At 41.6% G+C, this 25,876-nt stretch overlaps 2 protein-coding genes across 2 annotated transcripts in view; one reads left to right on the top strand and one right to left on the bottom strand.

The window, feature by feature from the left end:
• Positions 1 to 25,876, bottom strand: part of ALK (ALK receptor tyrosine kinase) — a 752,296-nt gene that overhangs the window by 429,080 nt on the left and 297,340 nt on the right.
• LOC126933840 (protein FAM136A-like) overlaps positions 1 to 25,876 on the top strand; it is an 879,973-nt gene that overhangs the window by 599,563 nt on the left and 254,534 nt on the right. The window lies entirely within an intron of this gene.

Genomic DNA, 25,876 nt, shown 5'->3' with positions numbered 1-25,876 from the left:
TTATCCCTGGAGTTATTTCTACATTTCAGGGTTCCATGCTGAAGACAAATGTAGAAATTCTACTTCAAACATGGACAATTTCTCTCTGTTTCCGAAGTGATCATGAGGTCAACTAGCGCTCACCTGAGGAGGAACTGTCCTACCCAGAAGAGAGTTCTCCCTTGAGGTCATTCACTTTCCAATCAATGCTCCTGAATTCCCCCAAAACTTACTGAAACTTCTCTTTCTTTTCACCTGACCCCTAGTCCTGAAGGATCGCCCTCCTGTCGAGGAGTCTGCGATGGCAACATCTCCAAGTAGTTTAGCTCATGAAGCGGGTGCTGGGAGTGGGGATGGGAGAATGGGAGCGTCAGGATGCTTATTAAGTGCTGGACTGCTAATGTCAGTGAAGAGGTGACAGAAAGAGGCAGCTGTGCCCATCCTGCAGGGAGGCAGTGGTGCCGTCTTCCCTCCTGTCTTGCTCTAGTACCTTCGGAATTTTAGAGTTCCAGACTACATATCACCTTCAGATCAACTCCAGACCAGTTTGGGAAGAAAGGAATCAAAACAAACAAAAAATATAGGAACGATGACCTCCTCTCACTCCAGGCATACACATACCACAGGTGGTCTGAGTACAAAAGCAAAGGTACAATATCAAACATGAGTTTTGTCAGAGAGGAAAAATGTTGAGAACAAATTCATGAATTCTAGTCCTATTTACATTTCAATCCCCAAACTAATTGTTTAGTCATAAGGGTTCTGTCATGATTGTGGTCATAGGTAGCTTTCTGTAAATAAACCTAAAAAACTTCATTATCCCAAATTATTTTTTGAACGCCTGAGCCACAAAGAAGCCAAGAGCTAAATTTAGTGCTCAACTGCAATAATCAATTTATCCCAGATGCCTGCAATTTCTCATTCTCTTCTCCTTTTAATTAGTCTTGGCTTTCCTTCCATTTTTAATTGTCCAGGTTTATATGAGATTTAACATAATAAACCACCTCAATCCCTTTTGCATTTCTCTTCGGGAAATTAAATTAGCTAACATGTTCAGATGTTGACTCTTCCTTCTAAGGCATAAGCCCTTCCTTTAAAAAATCAGCTTTGGAAACACAAGTGTCAATGGAAACACAGTTCAAAGGCTTGGGCACTGTTCTTCCTTGCTGCGGACATCAGCTGACATGCAATCTTTAGCCAGGGCATATGTCACACAGGTACACAAGCACTTCACACATCTATATCTCTTCCATGAAGAAAGTAAAACCTTGTTCTCCATGGAATGGAAATCTTAAACACTAGGTAGAGTACTGATGAGTTCAGTGTTCCTCCACAATAAACAAACAGCATTTTATACCATAAAGTGAATTTGTACTGTCTGAACAAAATGGCTTTACATACTGCCAGATGTGATTGTCAAGACTGATTTACTCCTGCCCTGTGGTAACCAGGTTACTTAGCTTTGCAGATTCAGCTGGACTTGCTTTTCCCTGTGGCTAAGGAGAGACAGATCCACTTCCAGCAAGTCAGGAAAAAGGGGGGTTCTATAGCTCAGGGACTAATTGGCAATGAAACAGGAGCCAGTGTTTCCTACGCAAGCCCATCATCTTTCATCCTGCTTCCAATCAGCACTGGTCCTGCCCAGGCAGCCTGGTGTGACGGGAGACTCACCAGGGGCATCGGGACTCAGTGGAAGTAAGGAGGAGCTGGAGCAGAGTTCACCTCCCTCTACCCTTCCCCAGACCAGGGCCCTGCTTCTCTCGGGTCCCTGGATGTCTGCTGACGAGGGCTGCCTGCCTCCCAAGCCCTTAGCATCAATCCCCACAGCTGGTTCCAGTGGCGCTGGCATCAGTGGGATCCGGTTTCCAATCCCAGCTCTGCCACTTGCCAGCTCTGCATCATTTTGCCTCTCGAAAGTTCAGTTTGCTCAACAGGTAGAATAATCTTCACATCACTACTAAAAGTTTCACCTATTTCCAGTGCCTAGAATCATGGTAGGCCCTGTGAAAGGCTCTGTGGTTAGTTCCTTTCACTCTGCTCTCCAACCCCTGCCCTCCCAGGCTTGCCAATCCCAGCTCCTTTCTCCAAGATTCCCCTCTCTGTAGATTGACAGCATGTTCCACCCACTCGAAATGATCTGAAGACCGACAAGAATTCTCTCTGTGACCAAACATGAGTGAAGCTCATCTGAGACCCACTAGGCCCCATTCTTGGGCAGGGCCTCTAAGAGCCCACTTTCAGCAAGAATCCTGTCACCTCGATTTAGCCAGAATCCCTCACTCTTCGTATCTGCTTGAATTTCCCATCCTTCACCATTCCCCAGGCCATGTCTGCTTACCCTGGCCTGCATGGCTCCTGTTGGGTCAGTTTGGCCAGAATCCTCCCTATCCCTGATGTTTCTTCTGAGTAATTTTCTATCCACAGACAACTTCCCCCTCTCGTGGTTTTTGGCTATCAATTCCCACTTTTTCTTGTTGGATTCTCAGTTGAGCACATTCTCCATCCCCTACGGTGAAACCCCTGTTGCAATCATCTGGAATAAACTCTGCCTTACAGTTCTTTAACAAGTATCATGGATAACTTTTTTAAGTTTTATTTTTCATTTTCTAAGAGACAGAGTCTTGCTATCTTGCCCAGGCTGGTCTTGAACTCCTGAACTCAAGCAATCTGCCTGCCCTGAACTCCCAAAGTACTGGGCATACAGGCTTGAGCCACCGCATCCAGCCAGTGTTTTTCTTTAACAAGACCTGGAGTGTCTATGCTCTTGCTTGTGACTTTAAGGATGCTGTTCCCTCTTCTCTTCCTTCCTACTTGGTTACATGATATTTACTCTTCCAGATATCATGCCACCTCCTTCGTGAAATTTTCACTGGACAGCCCCCCACCCCTGACTCTTGCCCTAAGGTAAAGCTAACCCCTCGTTCTTCTGTTCTTCTAGTGCAAAGCTCTGGCACCAGACTGTCTGGGGTCACATTCCAGCTCCACCTTTCTCTAATTGTTTACTTTGGGCAAATGGTTTTAACCTGTCTGTGCTGTGGTTCCCTTGTTAAAAAATGAAGATAGCAATAATACCTAGCTCATTGGGTTATGGCACTAATGCATTTATTCTGTTAAGTGCTTGGATATAGTGTCTGACTCATAGTAAGTGCTTCAACACATTTAGCGTTATTATCGGAGCTCTTCTCATAGTTTATAGTTACTGTTGTTATCAATACTATTTGCCCTGTTCCCACTACTGACCCCACAATCCTCAACTGGGAGGCTCCTTCATAGCAGGGATTGGGTCTTGTTCATCTTTGCACTTTTCTTCTAATCTCACATCACCATGGCACACAGTAGGTACTCGGTACTTTTGCTGATATCAGTAGGTCTAATGAAGGATTCCCTGCAGGTTTAATGTGCACTCCAAGGCAGTTTATTTTAATAGGAGCCTTCAAATAGTGCTTGAGCTGCAAGGAATACCTTTTGCATTTCACCCCAGGAAGTCAAGTATCTTTAATATTGAGGAGGATGAGGTAGACACCTTTGAACCCTCAGGCCTTTCAGTAGCTCTGAATCTCATTTAGTGTTTGGCTACATCTCCTATGCAGAGGCCAGGGCCTGGGCCCCTCCCAACTAAATGATTTCTACTCAAAGTCATTCATTAAGTCAGGGATGAGGAGACCCAGAGCCTGCTCTGGTGAGGCTGACGCCTCTACAGTGGACTTCACGGAGTCACAGCCCAGGCATATTATGTCATGAGACAGAGTATGGCCACAGCTCTCAGGGCATTAGAAAGGACACAGGAGAGGGAGCTCCTGCTTGGAACCCCCAGGAGCTTTCGGGAAAGAGGTGGCCTGTGAGCTGGGATTTGAAGACGGTCAGGGTTTCTACTGGCAGGATTAAGGGAAGGGCAGCCTGGAAAGATGGGGAGGGATTATCAGCAGTGAATAAAGAGAGGGGAGGAAAAGGGCAGAATCACCAGCCATGTTTGCTAAAACAAGTCCTCAAATTCCCTATCTAGGAATTAAATGTAGGCTCAGGTTTTGAACTTGCATAGAGCTCACAGTGGCAAGAGGAAGGAAGCTTTACAATTTGAGAATCAAGGGGTCTGAAGAATTTGTAATCTGAGAGACCAAAATAGATGTCCCTTGAACTAAGACAGACACAAAGGTTAAGGGGAAAAGATTATATATTGGCAAGGGCTCCGGACTCAGTGGGCATGGCAACCTCTGAAATTCCTACAGTTATGAGAAAAACCACACCCTTGCTAAACTTCCTAACAGTAGGAGCCATCAGGCAAAATACCAGACTCCTCCTAACTCTGACTTACAACCCAGACCACTACAACTCTGAATAGACAGAGGACTGGCCTTGTAAACATTCTTTCCTGATAAGCAACTATAGCCTTTAAGCCAGTTCTGGCAGCTCATAGAAACTGCAGGCAAACTGTCTTTGTGCCCTGTCATTCACCTTTTGCCCTAAAGAACCAAATTCCACCTCATTTTAATGCTAAAGCCCTGCTCCAAAGTGAATATGGGATGTTTGTTACCTATATGTTGGCCCATCGTGCATGTGCTTGACCCACCTCATAAATCTGTATGGCCTTCCTCCACACCTGGTGAATATGTACAGTGATATTCAACCTGGTAAATATCTACTGTATGACACAGACCTTCTGAGGCACACAACACAGCCCATCCTTCCTCTCTTTGAAAAGAAAGCACCTTAGGTCCATGCTGGAAATTGTCTCTTCTTGGTTTGCAAACTGATATAATCAATAAAGCTTTCCTTTCTACTGTTTAGCCATCCTGATGGTCTTTTAGATGTCAAAGCTATGAGGAAATTATACCACACAGCCCCCCACTTCTTGTCTGTGTTGAACATTCTGGACATGGAAGCCTCTGCTCTTTTACAAACATCTCTGAAGGAAGGAGAGCTCCTCACATCAGGAATCATTCAGTGGTGAGAAAGGTTTGTGCATGAGGATCACCCTGAAATCAAATCCACATCTCCCATCTGATCATCTGTAGGCCCTCGACAAGGGGCAAACCTTAGTTTACTCTTCTATCACATTGAAATAAGCCTTCCTGCTTCAGGGGATGGTGCGATGACTGCATTTCAGAGCGCATAGTCCAGTGACTAGCACCTAGTGAGCACCCAGTGTGGACAAAGACTGTCTCAGGCTCCTCTGAGCCTTCTTCCTGACTTTGGCCCCTGTTCTGTTAGCTCGGTTTTAGTAAGAATCCTGCTAAGACAGTTTAGCAAGAAACCCCCCCTCCCTTGACCCACTCATCGGCTTCATGGTTATGAAACCCCACTTGTCCTTGCTGTATCAGGAGCACTGTCTATCTCCCCTACTATCTCCCCTACTGCAGTGGCCCCATTGCAACAGTCTTGAATGAAGTCTTCCTCACTATTCTAACAAGTATCAGAATAACTTCTCTTTAACAGCACATGCACGTGACTAATGCCATCATCTTTCCTCTCTCCCAGGGATCAACAGATGGTGAAATTTTTCCACCTAGTTTCTGGTTTGGAAGGCAGCACATCCACAGTCCTGTGACGACTCTTCTAGCACCACCGTTGGGCTGGGAGACCTGCCCTTGTGTGATGACTATAGGCAGGTGCTTTGGGTTCTGCCTAGCACAGGGTCTGCCTAGCACATGCCTCCATAGCTTTCCTTAGGGTCAATGTATTGAGCTGCCAAGGAGGGGTCAAGCCAGGCCTTTAGAAGCTGCTGTTAGGTGCTGACCAACATTCACCCCTGTTCCAAGCAATCAAACCAGCCTTTTATCAGGGAGAGGCCTCATCTTAGGAAACCAATGTTTCTGATCAAAGGTCAACCTCAAAATCCAATCCAGAAGCAATTATAGTTGTGATTTAAGTACCAGAGTTGAGGTTCAAAGTCCAACTTTTTTCCTTGAAACAACTGACCTCTGCTTTGTGACAAAAACAGTTGAGTCTCAGATGACTATAATACAATTTTAATTTAAGATCTAAAATTCTGTGTTACCTTCAAGTTGTCATCAGTTTGTCATTTTTTGTTGACAAATTTAGGTGAGTGAGCAGGAGTGCTGCCATCTTCTTTCACCTCCATTTCAATGTCACTGTGTCCCTGAACCTACTTGCCCTTATATTGGTGGGGAGAGGGTCCCTTCCCTGTGCTCCCAACATATCCACACCCCCATTTTCAGGATTCTAAGTCACTGTCCCTGATTCGGATTCTTTCTTCCCTAACCCCTGGTGCAAAGCTGCCCACACTACAGACTAGGTGGCTACTATCCGTGATATGCAAAATCATTAAAAAATAAAACACTTGGCTGGGCGTGGTGGCTCATGCCTGAAATCCCAGCACTTTGGGAGGCCTAGGAGGGTGGATCATCAGGTTAGGAGTTCAAGACCAGTCTGGCCAATATGGTGAAACCCCATCTCTACTAAAAATACAAAAAATAGCTGGGCATGGTGGCACGTGCCTGTAATCCCAGATACTTGGGAGGCTGAGGCAAAAGAATCCCTTGAACCCAGGAGGCGGAAGTTGCAGTGAGCTGAGATTGCGCCACTGCACTGCAGCCTGGGCGACAAAGCGAGACTCCGTCTCAAAAAATAAATAAATAAATAACGCTTGAAAAATAGGTGTGCATTTATTTAATTAAATAAATATTAAGGAAATGATTATATAACTAACATAAGAAACCCATAATTTTGTAGATGTTATTGCTTTAGATGAGGTTAAATATTTAAGTTTAACTAGCTGACTTGCAATAGTACCAAATAACTGATCACAAGGGTGATCTGTGACATTAGAAACAATGGGCGGAAGTTGAGATGATCTGTGCACAGTGGAGAGCCCTGGGCTGGCAAGCAAGAGTCTCTGCTCTATTTCTTACTTCCGGTATGGCCTTGGGACGTGCCTTAACCTCTCTAGGCCTCCTCAGATATCACTGATGCTTTCATGGGGCTGGCTCCTTTCCTGATTTTCAAATGTACTCAGGTTTCTCCAGTGTGGAAAATAAACCTCCAATACCTGTTCCTTGAGTGTGTAAGCCCTCAGGTCAAGCTCTCCTCTCCCTTCTCCCCTTTCCTGAGGGTGCCAGAGCTGAGGGTATTGCCTTCCTTCTCTCTGCTCTCCCTGACAACACCATTCAAAGAGCCTCTTCAGAGTTCTGTAAATGCTCTTTAAGCAGTAGTACTTGAATTTCATAGATAATGATATTTTCTTAAGTTTGTTGGTAGAATTTTGGTCTATTCATTTGATAATGTGCCGGATTCATGGTTGAATTTTGATGTTTTTCTACTATGTAGGTAAGTTTAATTTTTTTATTTCATTATTTTTTTTTTTGGGATGGAGTCTCGCTCTGTTGCCCAGGCTGGAGTATGGTGGTGCGGTCTCGGCTTGCTGCAGTCTCCGCCTCCTGGGTTTAGGTGGTTCTCCTGCCTCAGCCTCCCGAGTGACTGGGACTACAGGCGCCCGCTACTATGTCCAGCTGATTCTTTGTGTTTTTGGTAGAGACGGGGTTTCGCCATGTTGGCTAGGCTGGTCTTGAACTCCTGACCTCATGATTTGCCCGCCTCGGCCTCCCAAAGTGCTGGGATTACAGGTATCAGCCACCGCGCCCAGCCAGGTAAGTTTCATTTGTATGTATTGTCCTGTGATTAATGGACCAGTGAATAATAGACCAGTGACTGTGAATTGTTGGGATTGTTTTACTAGCCTCATTTGGCAAATTTTGATTATCCCTTGTCCATTATACACATTCCACCTTTTTTTTTTTTTTTAAAGGAAAAACTACTCTTGATGTAAAGAGTTTTTGCTAATAATGAGTTGGTATTAATTCCTAAGTACATAAACTTTACCATAGAGTATCAAAAAAAAAAAAAAAAAAAATTTAAAAAAAAAAAAGAAAGAGCCTCTTCAGTGTCACTGATGACTTCCCAAGTAGCAAGCAGCACTGCCAGCCCTCAGCTCCCGGAACACCCTGACTTACACGGGCTTTGTGGACAGGACTGAGAACCTAGCCCCAATGGATCATATGCTGTGTTCCAGGAAAATGGATTCTGTGTATCCAATGTCTCCTTGACAAAGAGACTCTCAGAACCTATCTCCACCCATTTGCATTTAAAACTCCTCCTGGGTTGTCAAACAATACATGACAAGGGTCCCTGGTCTGCTGCCGGCACTCAGCCCTGCTGTTGCCTTCTGACAATGGGAAGGATGGAGGGATGCCAGGAGGCAGCCCCCGGGGCACTGGAATGTCATTATGGGCTACATCAGGTGCCCATACCCACAGTGAGGGGCATCGAGCTAGGGCTGCCCAACTCTAGCAGCCCCAAGGGATGCCTGGGGAGAGTGAAGAAAAGCAGCTCAGGTTTCTGGGTTCATTACTTGGCTTTCCAGTAGATGTTCCAGCCTATGGACCAATGACCCCTTTCTTAATGCCTCAATCTCTTAATCTGCTAAGTGGCAATAATTAGTATTAAAAGTAGGGAAAACTTTGTATGAGTTTGTTAGGGCTACTGTAAGGAAATCCCATTCACTGTGTGGCTTAAACAACACCACTGTGTTGCCTGGCAGTTCTGGATGCTGGAAGTCCAAAATCAAGGTGTTAGTTCCTTCTGAGGGCTATGACAGAAGGATCGCTTCCAGGCCTCTCTCCCTGGTTTACAGATGGCTTCCTTCACATTCACATGGTGTTCTTTCTGTGTGTGCCTCTGTCCAAATTTCCACCTCTTATAAGGACCTACCCTCCTCCAGTATGACCGCATCTTAACTAATTTCATTGGCAACAACCCTATTTCCAAATAAGAGCACATTCCAAGGTACTGGGGGTTAGGACTTCAACGTATACTTTTCTTTTTTGTGGGGGATGGATGGGCACAATTTAACCTATAATGGAGTTGAAGGTGTGAACACGGAGTTGGGGCCGTAGATTCTAGACCCAGCTCTGCCATTCAGCAGCTGCATGGCACTAGGTAAATTAGCCCCGTACTCCCGGCAACAGACTTCTCTTCGCCTCAGTTTAAGGGTAGGACCCCTTGCAGCTATAATAGCCAATGGCTTCACCATCTGACTTAAACTGTTTTAAATGTTAGCAGAGTATTTAAAACTTCTTACATGGACGATACAGTATAAACACTAAGAAATAATAATCCTGTGCCTCGGGAGAAAGAATGCATACAAATTCAAAGTGGTTTTCAAACATTATTTCATTAATCTTTACAAATCCCCTGTGAAGTAGTATTATTAAAGAGCAAACTGACAATTGTGCTATAATCTGGTCAAGTAAAAGAACAATATCTCAGACAAGATAATAGCAGACTTATCTGTCTCCAGGGAGGGCTGAATATGCAAAGGGTGAGCGAGTTGGAAACAAATAGGAAATTTCATCTCAGGTGGCTTTGAAATAGGGGTTGGAAATGAGGCTTTGGCTGCCATCCTGGGACTTTCCAAACGAGAGGGAGAGATTTACAGGCAGACTTTCCAGAATACATGCATCATTCATGGCCTCTAATTTTTCATGCATAAATGTTTGAGCTGATATTTAAGATCTAGGAAATCTGCTGAGAAGGAATTACAATGTTTTTCTGAGGTGAGAAAAAAAACAACAACACTGTCCTAGATGAATTGTTTATCGCTTTTTGTTGTGGTTTTGCTATTGCAAAGGTAGAAAAGATACCTTTGGTTTTTTCTTTCTAAATCAGGGTTACAGAGGTAGGCAAGCTTGAAATGATGGAATTGTGGCCACTCCACTGAAGCCCTCATCCTCCCAGCCTCTGGCCATTGTCCTCAGTCTGACCGGCTTTTACGAAAAGCTAATGGTCAGGCACAGTTTATCCCAGGACACTGATTTCATACTCCATGTAGAAGGCAAGATGAAGGAGGCAATCTCAGGGCTAAAGCTGACCCTGGACAGTGGGACAAAAGGTCACATTCAGATCTGGGCTTGCACAAAGATGTCTCATCATGTGGGACCTTGGAAGGGGCCAAGAAGGCACTGCTGCCCACTTTGATCTTAAATAGCTTCTTTACTTGCTGGCCTTTTGATCTGAATTGCACTATTGGAGACTCTGGGTCCAGGTGACTCCTTCAAGAATTCAATTGCTCCTGGAGAGGTGAGGGCTGGACCTCTTACCCAATCACCAGCATCATTGTGCAAAGGAGTTTGTCTCAACCATCCTTCTCCAGGGTGTTGAGAGGTTATTTAGAGAGGGACTGGGAAGGGCAGGGCAGGTCTCCAAGCCTCTGGTGGGAATAGGAAGAAGCAGAAAAACAAAAAAGGGATGAGGTGGGGTGGGTGGGAGACTTCGAAGACCATTTTTGTCCACTTCACTATGCTGCCAGGTGAACCACAGTACAGGCTAACCTCATTTAGTGAAGAACCAATGCTACTAGTTTACAGGTTAGCTTGGTTTAGTGAACACCCATACCACTAAATTACTTTAACAGTTCATACTGTGAGCCAGTTGGTAAATCTGAAGGTATGTCATCAGAAATTCTCTTGCAGGGTTCTTCTGAGGCTGCTTTTATTATTAAAACTTACCAGTAAACAACCAACAAATAAAAAGCAGTGTATTAGCCTGTTTTCACACTGCCGATAAAGACATACCGAGCCTGGGAAGAAAAAGAGGTTTAATTGGACTTACAGTTCCACATGGCTGGGGAGGCCTCAGAATCATAACGGGAGGCAAAAGTCACTTCTTATACAACAGTGGCAAGAGAAAATGAGAAAGAAGCAAAAGTGGAAAGCCCTGATAAATCCATCAGATCTCCTGAGACTTATTCACTATCACGAGATTAGTAGGGGAAAGACCAGTCCCCATGATTCACTTACCTCCCTCTAGGTCCCTCCCGCAACACGTGGGAATTCTGGGAGATACAATTCAAGTTGAGATTTGGGTGGGGACACAGCCAAACCATATTAAGCAGCTTTGAAAAGTCATAACTTTACACAGAACCCAGCTTCTCAGTATGACCTGGTAACAGCTGCGTCTCTCAATCCTCCTTCCAAAACACCAATAACCAATTCCTTGAAGTTCCCCAGATGGGCCAGCCCCCTCACCCCTCCTCTGCACACCCTCTTCCCTTGGTATGGAACAACCCTCCATCCCTTTTCTACCTGGTTAACTACAATTCTTCATTCAATACTAAACTCAAGCCTGCCCCTTCTAGGAAGCCTCCTTGACTTCTCAGAGTAGGTGAAGGTCCCCTGCACCTCACTGCTCTAATCACACTGATTAGAATTGTACATTTGGTTTCCAGTTTCTTCCTCTAGAACGTGGCAGAACCAGTGACCTCCATTTTGGCAACTCCAGTGTGAGACGCGGCAGTCCCTGGCACCTAGGAGGTTCCTAACAATGTTTATTGTGAATGAACCATTTTTTAACCATTAAATTTGCTAATTAGAAAGCAACAGAACTCAGTTGAAGCACCCATCTACTTTGTGGTGGAAATATAAATCGATCCAAAGTTCTTGGAAAGCCATTGGCAAGGTGCATCATGGGCAATATTATCAACTTTGACCCTGGCACTCCACTTCTGGGAAACTAGCCTAAGGAAACAATGTAAACTATGAAAAAATGATCTTCATCATGGTATTTATAGCAGTGTTATTTAAAACGGAAATGCCTAGAAATAACATAAATGTCCAATAATAGAGAAACAGTTAAATTATAATCTGATATAATGTTTTGCAACCGTGAAAAATCATCGCTAGAAGAAACTGTGGAAATGTGGAAAAGAATTATGATAAAACATTAAATGAAAATGACATGAAACACATGGATAGGATGATAATGATTATGTAAAATAAAGTGATAGCAAACACATATATGGTGGCTCACTTTAACACTTTACATGAACTCTTAATTCTCACAACAATCCTGTGTGGTAGGTACTATTCACATCTTCATTTTATAGATGACGGGGCAGAAGCACAGAGAGAATAAGTGACTTTCCCTAAACTGCACAGCTAGTAAGTAATAGAGTCTGAATTTGAACCCAAGACAGCCTGTGTCTAGACACTGTGTTCTTAACCATAATGATATAAAATTCATCTAGAGTTTAGAAGAAAATAAAACCAAATGCTCTTGCTTTTTTAAGGTTGTGAAGAGAAAAGGAATTTCTTAGTGTATATTTAAACATTTCTATAATGGGCTTATACTACCTTTACAACAGAACAATATTTAAAATAAAAATTTTAGAAATTTTATAATATAGAAATCTTTCTTCAAATGTCTACTTGTAAAGCATGTTTACAACGGTTGGTGACTTAAATATTCCACAATTGTCTTGAATGAAAATGTTTAAATACTAAGTTACCTGATGCATACACAGACACATGAAGCTGAAACTGTATTTCTGCTCATGTATTTATTTCCTTTGTAATGTGTAACATATGGGATTTGATGTTTATACCCTAGCAAGACTCTTCATAGAAAGATGTCAATTCACCAGTCAAGGAAAAAAATCATTGTCAGACTATGTGTTTATAAACCATGGTCACTGCAGGGTTGGAGGGCTGAGGTGGGTGAGTGTGTGACAGGAAAGAAAGATGCCCTTCCTTTGCTCGAACCCCAGCCCTGCTCTCACTGGTGGTAGAAACCCCAAACCAAGTCCTAGGAGATTACTTGGGTGGAGATGCATGAAGGAGACCAGTGTTGCGCCTATTTCTGGGGCACAAGGAAAGGTACCCTTAAGTTTTTACCAAGTTAATGTGATTTAGATCTTTTATAAAACCAAAACTGACCACCCAGGATTCCTTGAGCTCTCACACAGAGTATTTCTGTTACAAAGTGAGGTTTCATGTCTGTATATGAGTGAGAAACCCTCTATGGGAAATGAGAGGACACAGCTGGGGAGGGCTCCTCCTACACCTCCCTGTTCAGGTTTGAAGAGGAGCAGGTGGAGCTTGCTTTGGAGGAGCTGTTCCAATGGAACAAGCTGAGGAGGAACTGCAGGGAAGCCACCACTGTTGCCTAAAACTTAAGACTCACTGAGGCCTGCTGGAGCAGGGGGTGGGGGAAGGGAGGGCATCAGGAAGAAAAGCTAATGCATGCTGGGCTTAATACCCGTGTGATGGGATGATCCGTGCAGCAAACCACCATGGCACATGTTTACCTACGTAATGAACCTGCACATCCTGTGCACGCACCCCTGAATGTAAAATAAAAGTTAAAGAGAAAACAAAAACAGACACAAAAAAGTAGGAGTCATTTCTTCTGTGATTAGTCCCAAACCCCACTCCAAGGCACTACAAATGAGTGTTCCTCTAACGGATATTTACAGGAGGGTGTTCACTGTGGGCAGAGACTGGTGCTGGGCGAGAAGGGGGTTTGCCTCAGCTCTGGAAACCTACACACTTGGTGGGGAGATAAGACTGACAGCTAAGAAAAAAAGGTCATTGATAATCTCAAACTATGCGTGTGGTTCACATTTGCCCACATGAGTGGTACGGACCTAAGTGTGTCAGGTCAGTGTGGGGAGGCAGTCAGAGGGGCACTGTGTTCAGACTGGTGGCCGTGGAATGTGTGTGGGATTCAAGGAAGAGAATCTGTAGCTATCCATTATGTGCTAGATGCTGTACTAGGCAATTTCGCTATGTTGTTATTTCATCCTCACCAACAATCCTATATTTATTTTATTGATTTTACAAATGAGAAAATTAATGAGTAAAGATTACACAGCTAAGGAAGAGACTGCAGTTCAACTTCCAAATTAATTCTGTTTGACTTCAAGACCCATAAGTAGAAGGAAGGAGGAGTGCACACAAGCATAGTATGTATGTATATGTGTGTATTTTCCTAAAAGTTTTTCTGATAGATTTGAAGCAAATGTTACCATTTGCAAAGTTCTTCTCTCCCAGTTTCACTGGATTCTTTCAATAGCCCTGCAAAGTAACAATTATAACTACCTAAATTTCACAAATCAGAAAACCAATAACTAGAATATGACAGAGAACCAAGTAGTAAGTAGCGTAGACATGTGTCCCTTAATGAAGGGGATGCGTTCTGAGAAATACGTCATTAGGCATTTTCATCATTGTGTCAACATCATACAATGTTCTTATACAAGCCTAGGAGATATGGCCTTCTATACACCAGGTGTATGGCTGCAAATGGGAACCCACTTTTTCCCACTGTTAATCCCATGCTTACTGCCCTCACTTACTCATCCAGCTAACCTCTGCCTGCTGCTGGAGGGCCAGGCTCTGGAGATACTAAGAGGAAGTTGACATCACTTGCCTGATGGAGTGGAGGCATCTGTGCCATCACCAAGGGGGTGGTGGGTGCCGGAGGCAGACATCAACTGAGGCCTTTATGGTTCACCTGGGGAGCCAAGGTTGGAAAGGGCTTTGAAGATTCCTAAAGCTGAATCTTAAAACATAGGTTTACCAAGAGACCAAGATAGATTAAGGCATTTTCAACTGAGGAAACAACTCATGCAAAGGCAAAGAAGTGAGAAGCCACACAGGGCTCTAAGAACTACTGATGGTGCGTGCGTGCTATGGACTGAAGGACTGTGTCCCTCAAATTCAAAGGTTGAAGCCCTACCCCCTATGTGATAGTATTTGAAGGTGGGACCCTTGGTAGGTGATTAGATTGAGATGTGGTCATGAGGTTAGGGCCTTTGGTATGACTTGGTTATGTCCCCACCCAAATCTCATCTTGAATTGTAATAATCCCTATATGTCAAGGGTGGGGCCAGGTGGAGATAACTGAATCATGAGGGCAGTTTCCCTCATACTGCTTTCATGGTAGTGAATAAGTCTCAAGAGATCTGATGGTTTTATAAATGGGAGTTCCCCTGCACAAGCTCTCTTGCCTGCTGCCATGTAAGACATCCGTTTGCTCTTCCATCATCTTCTGCCATGATTGTGAGGCTTCCCCAGCCATGTGGAACTGTGAGTCCATTAAACCTCTTTCCTTTACCCAGTCTCGGGTATGTTTTTATTAACAGCATGAGAATAGACTAAAACAGTCTCCATGATGGGATTTGCATCCTGTAATAAGAGGAAGTGATCAGAACTGGCACTCTCCCCTACCTACATAAGGATACCATGAGAAGGTGGCCACCTGCAAGCCAGGAAGAGAGCCCTCACCAGGAACCAAATCTGCCAGCACCTTGATCTTGGAGTTCCCAGCCTCTAGAACTGTGAGAAATAAATGTCTGTTGTTAAGCTACCAACCTATGGTATTTTGTCACGGCAGCCTGAGCAGACTGAGACAGTATGCTTTCTCCACTCTAGCTAGACGCAGGCCTATACTTCTGCAGAGATGTTGCCTGGAGCTCCAGAGGCTTGCAGTGAATAGAGAGACCCTCTTGTTCCTTCCCCAGCTGCCAAACATCGCTAAAGCTGGGGCTCCTCCAAACCACCTGAAATCTGCCCACTAGTTATTAGACTTGCTTCTAGGAACCTGGCTGCAGTTTCCAAAAGAGGAAGATGTCAGTGTTAGGTAATCATGCCCATCATCCCCTAATGCCAGGCACTGCCCCGGCTCTGAAGCCAAGCTGACTGATGCAAAGAGGCTCTGCTGAGCAAGACACTGGAAGGCAGACAGTGGCCTTTTCTAGACCACCACAGTTCTGTTCTGTAAAAGATTTCTCTCCTGTCCAATTACAACAGAAAATTCTCCTCTGTTCTCCAGCCCCAGCTGCCCTCTACACAGTACCCAGAGAGGACGACACAATCATTCCATGCATTCAAAAGGCAGGGCTGTTTGCAAGGAAGAGTATTTGCCTGCTCACCACTCCCTCTCCCCAACATAAGGCTCACTGTTGATGCTGCAAATTTCTGCATTAGATGGCTGGTAGCCCATTTCCACTCCCTAATTTAGCAGATGAAGATGATTACTGTATTTATGTTGTGTGAACAGCAGTGGGCCAGGGAATTGAGAAGCATTTGATCCATCCAACTTAAGTCTTATTTCTCACACACGTGTCTGTGGCTGCCTAACTGCTGAGACCCCGGCAGGAGACAGGAATGAGGAGGCGTGAGTCATGTCTTGTTTGTTACAACAGGAAGATGTCCCAGGACCTTTCTGAAGGGGAGATGGGGGTGGGATGATGAATACTTCAAGTTCTATGAATCAAATATGAATTGAACCGTAATATGGGCTTTAAGTAGATGCCTGCATAATAAGTGTTAAACAATTCATCTTTCTGTCAGGCGGCAGAAAGTAATTTATTCATTACCATTTAAGCAAGAAGAGATCTTGTGTGTTTAAAGAGAGAAAAGTTTAGCGTGCTCCATTTTCAATGGCACTGCAAAGGGTCCAAACTGAAAGAAAATGCTGAAAGGGGAAAGGAATGAAGGAAGCTTCGGAGCATCAAACCTTGATTTGGCTTGGGAAATAACATTAATTCTCTTTCAGCATCCAGTTGAGAAATCAAACAGGCTTAATTTAAGGAGTCTTCAGATGAAGAATTGGTAAATTCAGTAAAGATTGATCTTACTTTATGCATCACATCCTATCCCCAGCTATGTGTAAAGTTAAAAAGTACGCATTAAGCTACAATCTTTTCCTTTTGACTTTCATTATGATTTCACAGATATGTTTCCTTAAAACCCTGAAATACAATAAAAGCACCATTTAGGCCTTTCATGATTCACTGCAAGCATTTTACATTTGTCAACATGCAATCTATATGCCTTACATCCTCCCACAAAACCACAAGTAAAATTTACAAATTTTCTATATAATCTTAACACATTCAGTATGAATCACATGTGCTCTCTATTAAAACATGCTATATAGCTAATTTTCACTCTACTGCATTTTTTTTTCTTATCTCCATGGGACTTAAATGTATAAGCAGCCATAGTAACCAGGAGAATGCTTCAGGGTTGCAGCCAAACTTACGAGCTGGAGGAACCATATGGAGGAGTTTTCTTGGACAGAATTCAGTTGTACCACTTCACAAGTATTATACTGTACTCATTTGTTATTGCATAGCAAACACTCTGTTGTGTTATAAAGAGATGGTGTACAGTTCTGTTTTAAAACTTAGTGGAATTCTCTTTAAAATGCTTGATTCAGAAAATATGTCTGGCTACCTTAACTAAAACCAAATCTTGGCCGGGTGTGGTGGCTTACGCCTGTAATCCCAGCACTTTGGGAGGCCGAGGCAGGTGGATCACAAGGTCAGGAGATTGAGACCATCTTGGTTAACACGGGGAAACCCCGTCTCTACTAAAAGTACAAAAAATTAGCCGGGCATGGTGGTGGGCGCCTGTAGTCCCAGCTACTTGGGAGGCTAAGGCAGGAGAATGGTATGAACCCAGGAGGCAGAGCTTGCAGTGAGCCGAGATCACGCCACTGCACTCCAGCCTGGGTGACAGTGTAAGACTCCGTCTCAAAAAAAAAAAAAAAAAAAAAAAAACAAAACAAAACCCAAAAAACAAAAAACAAAACCAAAAACCAACCAAAAAACCCCCAATTCTTTAGCAGAGATCAGATTGCAAAAACTACTAAACTAGTTCATGTATGATCCCAAGCAATTCAATGCAAATGACTTTTAAACTAAGTACTAAAGGAGAAACTATTCAAAGACAGACAACTCTGTAAGAAAAAAAAAAGAGAGTGTAATAAAATATTCACATAATACAGATATAGCATGTTAAAGACTCAGGGTTCTCACCACAGAAAACGGAACACACTCAAAACACTCAAAACTGAGAATGACCCCATCTATGGGAGCAAGTCATTCTTTCTAATGTAGAGAAGATGCAGGGAGCCAAAATAAAAATGAAACCTAAGACTGCCATGGCAGTGTTGGCAGGCAAGGCTATCTGCTTTCTATGATAAGTTGCAAGTGCTTATTTGAAGAGGAAACATGGCGCTCTGCCTAGTTCTGTGTACACAAAGGCAATGGGGTCATATCTAGACCTGAACACCGTCAGAGACTCGCCTCCCTCACACATGTAAGCACATCTGAGTGTTAAGAATCCCACACTCAAACCCAACTGAGGGGACCACTGCCTATTAACCAGGATGAAAATAATTTGTTATAATAAATATTTAAACCTTTATTGTATTTTACAAACTAACTCTGTATATAAATGCCAGAAAACTTGAGACCCTAAGGAAAGAATGGCATAAATGGAAAACTGTTTTCTAACTACTGGTTTCTTCAAGCAGACGAATATGATAGTGAACAGATATACAATGGCCCACAACAGGAGTTTTATTTGTTTGAATCTTTTTTGAGATGGAATATAGAACTTTCCTACATAATGGTCAGAGTTTTCCTCTAGGATTTTTAAAGCTAAAGTTTAGAGGAGAATCTTGAATAATCTCAAATTGCTCTCATAATTCTTTCTGTTATACCTGGCACAGATTCTAAGAAATCATAATCGAAGGCATTTTTGGTCCACTTATTAAGCACTGTCTTTCAACCACAACGATGTTAATACTATCTAACATTACTGAGTAATGTTACTGAGTAATGTTACTCAGTAATGAGTTGCCAGGTACGATGCAATAAGCCCTTCATATACATGATCTCGGTTAATCCTGACAGCAACCCTCTGAGGTACAGACAGTTATTAGTCTCATTTTACAAGTCAAAGCAGTAAGTCACACCCGGGCAGGTGATAGATCTTTGAGGATTTGAATGCAGGTCAGCCTGACTTCACATTCACAGTTTTAACCATGAAGCCAGTTGGAAGTAATACATTCCTAGGTCTATAAAATGATGAACATATCCTCGAGGCAGTAGTCTACCCAACAAACAGGTTCCATTTTGCTCCCCACCCCTGCCCGGGTTATTATTAAAAGCAGTTTAATAATAAATAGGAAGACATTATGCTTTAAAGGTATTTCATGTCAGTTGCATTTCTTCGACACACAATGCAATTAAAGTCTGGGTGGAAATTTGATGGACTGTTTGGCCACATGTGCCTTAAAGCGTTGGGAATAAGCATGGAGGAGGTGAGGTAAACGACACTCGGTTGGAGAACAATAGTCACGGATGCATAGGAAGGTGCCCAAAGCGATCACGGATATTTCTCCTAGCTTCTGCCAAGCCCATTGTGGAGAAAATAAAAGTTCCTTCTCCTTGCAAAGAAAGAGGAGAGTAAAGAAATAGCTAAAAGGTGACCTTAGTGATTCTCTGGTATTAACAGAGCCATCGTAGATAAGAAATTTTATTTATTATTTTTTTTACAGGTGATATTAAGCCTAATTACAGGGTCTCTAATTCTAAGCACCAGGGAGTTTTATGGTAGCCTAGGGACTTTTGACACCCAAACTACCATAAATGAGAAGACAATGTTAAGCTTTTATGGAAAGCAGAGAAGGAAAAGAGAAATGAAATTAAGGTTGGCATACTAAGTACCTGAGTGTACTAAGTATTTACAATTTTAATATAATTTTAAAAATATTGTTCTTAAGGGTATCACTAAAATGTTATATAAACCATCACGTATTAGGAATCTTTCTAGATTAATGCTTTGCTCTCTTAATGAAGAGTTTTATTTTCACAGGAAATATATACTAGATTATCCCAGGCTATATTTTGAAATTTGGTTGTCTATGCTTCTGAGGAACTTTGGTATTTACACTGCAAGACTCTTAGCCTAGTTACGTACTGCTATCTATTTTTTTCTTGTGGACAAGCCTTATAAACTCCAGCATCACATAAGCTATTGTTCATGGAGATCCATTACTCATCCCTCTCTATATAGATGTAATTAGTTGCACATGGTGCTTAGGGTTCTTCAAGAAAGGTAGCAATTTAGAAATATATATGTGCAACATATTCAAATAAAAAAGCAAATTCACAGATCTGTAGATAAAATGACCAAGGTGAGACTGTACTAACTGAATCTGCACAAACTAAATAAAAATGTAAGTGAATAACACATGTTTATAGTTATATATGCAGCTCTAAGATTTGGGAAAAACTTGGGCATTCATTATGTCATAGATGTTGCTCATTTTCATTCGAGAAAATTTCCCGTTAATATGCATTATTGAACAAGTGATGATTTGGGCCCCTAGGCTGTATCTCATGATGAGGATGATGCAGATGAAATAAAACTTTGACAAACGAAAGGAAATTCAGATTTTATCATCACATCAGATTAGAGCTGTAAGCTGTTTCTAAACTCAACACAGTTCAGATCAATCAGGGGAATCTTGCTGACGTGGAGGAGCCTCTGCCTCTGGCTCCACTAATATGTGTGGAACAGTGAGCATGGAAATGGGCTTTCATTCTAGATCCCATCCTGGAACAGGTTGTGCATTCGTACAGCAGCTGGCAGGGCTGCTGACAAAGGACTGGAACAGGAGTTGGAAATCCCAGCTCTGCCAGTTACTAGCTGTAAGATCTTAGTGAATTAGTTAACCTCTTTGATTTCATTGTTTAAAATCTCTAAAACTGAAAAAACAGTACCTGCCCTGTGCAATTCAAAAGGCTGTTGATACATCAAATGAAAATGAATGTGAAGGTTTTCTGAAAGCTGTAAATCAGATTTGCACTGAACTTCACAGTTAACCTGCCTTGAGAATAAAGATTAGGTATCATAACATGGCCTCAAGGCTCCGCACCATTTAACCCCATTCCATGGGTCCTACCTCAGTTCCCTTGCTATCTAGGCACATATCCTCTGCTCTAGTGACCTGAATCAAGTTACCGTTTTCTACCATATGACAGCTATGCATTGTCTGTTATTGTATTTCATGTGCACATCTCACACATGTATCATTCGATCACTGTAACTCTTGGAGACAGAATAGGGATTGCTTCTAATTAGCCCTGAAGGGTAGAAATAAGCAAACTGCACAAATCCCATGCAAACAGTAACTGGCGGAGACAGGATGTGGTCCAGATTCATCTCTTAGGATTGTCTCATGTAGAAAGTTTCTTCATGTCTCTCCTCCAGGATAGGTGGTAACTCCCAGAGGGCATGCCTACGTATTGTCTGGTGCAGAGCTTTGAGTCAATAAAAATGAGTGATACAGAAATAAACTGTGAGAGCTGAGTAACAGCCAGGTTTTCCTTGTAGAGTGCAGGGCTAGTGGGAATGCAAGTATTATAGAGTGAATTTTGTCCCTCTCCTGCCAAATTTGTAAGTTGAAGCCCTAGCCCTGACTATGATTATATTTGGAGATAGGGATCTTAGGAGGTAACTAAGGTTACATTTAGTAATCTAGAAGATAAATAAGGTTAAATTTAAGAGATAAGATTAAATTGAAGTTATAGTAAATAATATTAAATTTAAATAAATAAGGTATAAAAGGTAATTATAGCTGAAGCCCTAATCTGATAGAATTAGTGGCCTTACATGGAGAGGAAGAGAAAAATCTTTCTCTCTCCCTATTCCCCACCATGTGAAGACACAGAGAGAAGGCAGCCATCTACCAGCCAGGAAGCGAGCCCTCAGCAGAAACCCACTGTTATTAGTCCATTTTTACGCTGCCAATAAAGACATACCTGAGACTGGGCAATTTACAAAGGAAAGAGGTTTAATGGAGAACTCACTGTTCCACATGGCTGGGGAAGCCTCACAATCATGGTGGAAAGCAAGGAGGAGCAAGTCACATCTTATGTGGTTGGTGGTAGGCAAAGAGAGGATGAGGACGATGCAAAAGCAGAAACCCCTGATAAAACCATCGGATATCATGAGACTTATTCACTACCCCCATGATTCAATTAGCTCCCCCTGCACCCCTCCCACAACACCTAGGAATTATGGGAGTACAATTCAAGATGAGATTTGGGTGGAGACAGAGGACCAAACCATATCATCCACCATGCTGACACTCTGATCTTGAACTTCCAACCTCTAGAACAGAAATCTTTCTTGTTTACACAACCTCACCTATGGTTGTTATGGAAGCCTGAGCAGATATCTTACACTTTGGGCTGATGGTGGGCTAAGTCCATGATGATACACCTCATAGGCTGAATGACCTGATTTCTCATTCTTGGAAATATTTTCTTCATCATAGTCATAATAGTGATCATGTCAAAATAATCTTTAGAACATGTTGAAAAGGCTCCACTCTTGGTCTGAGCTCAGGAGATGTGGGAGAGATTTACCCATGTCGGCTATTACACATAGATCCCAAAGGAAGTCTCAGGTAAATTTTAAAAACACATTGAACTAGATTGAAATTAAAATGTAATGTATCAAAATTTGTGGGACACAGTTAAGGCAGTGATGAAAAGGAAATTAAAAACACCAAATGCTTACATTAGAAAAGAATACAATTCTCAAATCAACAGTCTCTGCTCCCAATTCAAGAAACTAGAAAAAGAAGAGCATAATAAACTAATAGCAAGTAGAAGAAAAGATATAATAAATATAGAGAAAAAAATCAATGAAATTGAAAACATACAGACAATAGACTAATTCAATTAAAACAAAGAGCTAGTTCTTTGAAAAGATCAATACAATTAACATACCTCTAGCTAGAATGACAAAGGAAAAAAAGAGAAAATGCAAATTACCAATATGAGGAAGGAAACAAGGGATGCTATGGCCCATTCAACCATCAACAGCATAATAAGGGAATACTACAAACAATTCTACACATATACATTCAACAATGTAGATAAAATGGGCCAATTTCTTGAAAAACACAAACTACCACAAGTCAACCAATATGAAATAGGTAATTGGAACAGCCCTGTAACTATTAAGACAATTAATTTGCCATTAAAAACTCCCCCAAAAGAAATATCCGGGCCCAGATGGCTTTACTGAAAAATTCCACCAAACATAAAGAATTAATACCAATTCTATACAAATAAAAGAGGTATGATTTCCATTTCATTGATTTATATTTTAGAGAAAGAGTCTCACTATGTTGTCCCGGTGTCCTGGCTATCCATGAAAGGATGACTGGTGCACATTTTTTTGTTTTTGTTTTTGAGATGGAGTCTTGCTCTGTCACCCAGGCTGGAGTGCAGTGGTGCAGTCTCGGCTCACTGCAACCTCTGCCTCCCAGTTCAAGCAATTCTCCTGCCTCAGCCTCTCGAATAGCTAGAACTAGCGACACACTGCTGTGATGGTTTCCAATTCATTTTATGAAGCTAGTATTGCTCCAAAACCAAAACCAAACAGAGACAGTACAAAACAAAAGCAAAACTCCAAATCAATATCCCTACTGAGTATAGATGCAAACATCTTTAACAAAATATTGCCCAACAGAATTGAGCAATATAAAAAGAATTACATACCATGATTAACTGGGAGCTATTTCAGCGATGCAAGGCTGGTTCAATATTAAAAAAATCAATCAATATAATGTAACATATTGACAAGCTAAAGAAGATAAATCACATGATAATATCAATTCATGAAGAAAAAGCAATAGATAAATTCAACACTCATTCATGATTAAAACCCAGAAAAGTAGACCGGGAGGGAGGAAATTCTTCAACTCGATAAATCTACAAATAAAACTCTATAGCTAACGTTGTATATAATAGTAAAAGACCGACTATTTTCCTTCTGAGATTTAAAGCAAGATGTCCACACTAATGACTGCTATTCAATATAGTACTGGAAGTTATAGTCAGGGCAATAGGGCAAAAATACATAAATAATAAACAAAGAAACAAAAATAAAAGATATATATATCAGAAAGGAATAAATAAAACTGTCCTTATTTTCAGAGGGCATAGTTGTCTGTATAGAAAATCTATGATTAATCAACAAAATGCTTCTATAACTAATAAGTAAATTCAGCAAGGCTGCAGGATTCAAGGTCAATATATAAACATCAATTGTATTTCTCTATACTAGCAATGAACACCAAGGCCACAAAATTAGGAATACAATAACATTTGTAATTACTCAAAAAATAATACTTATGCATAAATCTAACAAAACCGGTACAGAATTTGTGTGCTGAAAACTACAAAAGGCTGACAACACAAATCAAAGAAGATCTAAATAAACTGAAAGAATACCAAGTTCATGGATTGGAAGTCTTAATATAGTAAAGTTGTCAATTTCCCCAAAATCGATATGTAGGTTTGTAACAGGATGAATAATAACCACCCAAAGATAACAGGTTCTAATCTAAATATTGCCTTTTAAGGAAAAGAGGTCTTCACAGATATGGTTCAATTAAAGATCTCGACAAGGGGGTATTACCCTAGATAACAGAGATGAGTCCTACATTCAATCACAGGTGTCCTTACGAGAGAGGCAGTTGACAATTGTACAGAGATTATGCAGAGATTAAGATGTAGAGACAGGCAGAGATTGGAGTGATGTGGCCAAGGGATGTCAGCAGCTACCAGAAGCTGCAAGAGGCAAGGAAAGAATTCTCCCCAAGAGCTGCCTGAGGGAGAATGGCTCTGCTGACACTTTGATTTTTAATTTCTGGCCTTTAGAACTCTGGAGAATACATTTCTACTGTTTTATTTTATTTTATCTTATTTGAGACAGAGTCTCACTCTGTCCCTGAGGCGTGATCTCGGCTCACTGCAACCTTCGCCTCCCAGGTTCAAGTGATTCTTCTGCCTCAGACTCCTGAGTAGCTATGATTACAAATATGCACCACTATGCCTGGCTAATTTTTGTATTTTTTTTAAATTATACTTTAAGTTCTAGGGTACGTGCGAGGGTTTTACCATGTTGGCCAGGCTGGTCATGATCTCCTGACCTCAAGTGATCCGCCCACCTCGACTTCCGAAAGTGCTGGGATTACAGGTGTGAGTCACTGCACCCAGCCACATTTCTATTGTTTTAAATGGCTGAGCTTGTGGTCATTTTTTACAGCGGCCACAAGAAACCAATACAAGGTTTAACACAACTCCTATCAGAATCCCAGGAAGATTTTTGTTACAAAGGAACTAGAATAGCTAAAACACTTCTGAAAAAGAATAACAAAGTGGGAAGAATTGCTTTACCTGACTTCAAGATACTATATAGCTATGGTAATCAAGAACTGTGGTGTTGGGGGAGGGATATACACAAAGATCAATGGAATGAAATGAGAACACAGAAACAGACACATACAAATACGCCCATATTCTTGATAAAGGTACAAAAACAGCTCAATAGAGGAAGGATAGACTTGCAACGAATAATAAATGGTCTTGGAGCAATTGGACATCCACAGGCCAAAAAAAAAAAGAAAGATAAAGAAAAATGGAGAAGAAACAAATGACCTTAGGTCAGAATTTTTAGTTAATGAAAGTTAACTCAGAATGAACCATGGACTTACATGTAAGATATAAAATTATAACACTTTAAAAAAATACATAGGATAAAATTTTGAGGAAGTAGGGCAAGGTAAAGAGTTCTCAGACTTGACATCAAAAACACTATCTATAAAAGAAAAATTTGGTAAATTAGATTTCATCAAAATTAAAAACTTTTGCTCTGCAAAAGAACCTGTTGATGGGATGAAAAGACAAGCTGCAGACTGGAAGAAAATATTTACAAACCACACTTTTGAGAAAAGACTAGTATCTAGAATATATAAAGAAACTCAAAACTCAATAATTTAAAAAATTCAAATTAGAAACCAGGCAAAAGATTTAAAGGGACATTTTATCAAAAAGGATAAACAGCTGGAAAATAAGCGCATAAAGATGTTAAATATCATTAACTATCAGGAAAAGGCAAATTACAACCACACTGAGCTATCACCTCACATCTATCAGAATGGCTGCAATAAAAAGTGACGACAGCAAATACTGATAAGGATTATGGAGAAACTACATCACTCTTACACTGCTGATGGGAGTAACATGGTACAGCCACTCTGGAAAACAGTTTGGCAGTTTCTTATAAAAGTAAACATGCCATTACCACAAGACTCAGCGGTTGCTCTCCTGAAAATGTATTCCAGAGAAATGAAAACATGTTCACACAAAAATCTGTACACAAATATTTCGAGCAATTTTATTCATAATGGTCCCAAAATGGAAATCCAGATGTTCTTCCATGGA

Source organism: Macaca thibetana, chromosome 13, assembly GCF_024542745.1.
Source record: "Macaca thibetana thibetana isolate TM-01 chromosome 13, ASM2454274v1, whole genome shotgun sequence".
In the NCBI taxonomy this organism is placed as follows: domain Eukaryota; kingdom Metazoa; phylum Chordata; class Mammalia; order Primates; family Cercopithecidae; genus Macaca; species Macaca thibetana.
Note: the sequence above shows the minus strand (reverse complement) of the source record. Positions and strands in the feature narration are given on the sequence as shown.